At 45.4% G+C, this 1,285-nt stretch overlaps 1 non-coding gene across 1 annotated transcript; it reads left to right on the forward strand.

The window, feature by feature from the left end:
- Window positions 1–607: 607 nt before the first annotated feature.
- trnav-aac (transfer RNA valine (anticodon AAC)) lies at window positions 608–680 on the forward strand. Its single transcript has one exon. It is a non-coding gene; the product is annotated as a tRNA-Val (tRNA).
- The last annotated feature ends 605 nt before the right edge of the window (window positions 681–1,285 follow it).

The following is a 1,285-nucleotide window of genomic DNA, read 5'->3' on the forward strand; positions in this document are numbered from 1 at the left end:
CAAAAAGAAGATGAAGTGCTGAGCCCTTTTCAGCAAAAAATTCTTTTCCCAAACATTTCTCTGACCGAATCTTCACAAAACAAAAATGATGCTTTTAAAATCATAAAACCCGAATTTTCGTGCACCCGAATCTTCTGAATCAGATGCCACTCGTTGTGCCGACTGAATCCATGTCCCTTTCAATATTCTGCTGACATGCACACTATTAAATGTGCCACTAACTTATAGAATCAAAGAATAAGGGAATGGTTGCAGCCCGTCGAGCCCATGCCAACTCTCAACAAGTCTCACTCCCCTGTCATTTACCCACAGCTGTGCAATATTTTTCATTCGGATACGTATCCAACTCCGTTTTGAAAGATAAGATTGAGTCTGACTCCACCGCCCTTTAGAGCAGTGTATTCCAGATTCTAACCACTTGCTGAGAAATGGCCACTCCTGTTCCTATGTATAAAGGCAGAGACACACGGGATCAATTCCTGCCTCACTCACAACCTTGCTAAATATCGCACCGTCATTCTATTCTCGTGACACAAGATCCAGAAGTGTAGTCCAGCTGTTGAGGTTAAAGCTCTGGTTATGTTCCCAACAATGTTACTGCAACAGCGTTTCCGTAGTGTAGTGGTTATCAAATTCGCCTAACACGCGAAATGTCCCCGTTTCGAAACCGGGCGGAAACATTATGCAAACGTGTTCAATTAATGATTAGATAAAATTAAATCATTCATATTAGTGGTTCAATATTAACAGAGTGCAGTGTCTCACGATGCTGTTCCATTTGCTGATTTCTCTCTGCAGTTCTGTGCACACTCAAATTCTGCACAGTGTCTCTCACTCCCTCCCGTTTCCACCCCTGAAGCTGGAGAAACCATATCTCAAAGCTGCACATTCCGTGCATTCAGGTCAGCTGTGAGAGATTATTAAAGGATACTGCCACGCCACCACGCTTCACAACAGAAAATTAAAGCCACAAACAAACCCATCGACTAATCGCTCTTCCCCAGCTCCAGAGTGAGTGAGGGCGGGACAAGCCCTAACTTCCGCTCCCACATTCTCCAATCAGCAGCTGCCGGCGGAAAGCGGAGCATGCAGCATCAAACAGCGGTGTACCGCCCTTCACTGGGCTGCAAAATGCCACCGTTCGAGACAACGCTCCCCGTGCACCGAACAGCAGCCTCATAAGATGCTTCATTTCAGCTTCCTGAGTTCGAGCCCCAGCTTGCAGGAACACTTCTTCACTGGAAACACCATTAATTATCTGATTGCCACGTTTTGCATCATGAAA

This window comes from Pristiophorus japonicus, chromosome 3 (genome assembly GCF_044704955.1).
Source record: "Pristiophorus japonicus isolate sPriJap1 chromosome 3, sPriJap1.hap1, whole genome shotgun sequence".
NCBI classification, from domain to species: domain Eukaryota; kingdom Metazoa; phylum Chordata; class Chondrichthyes; family Pristiophoridae; genus Pristiophorus; species Pristiophorus japonicus.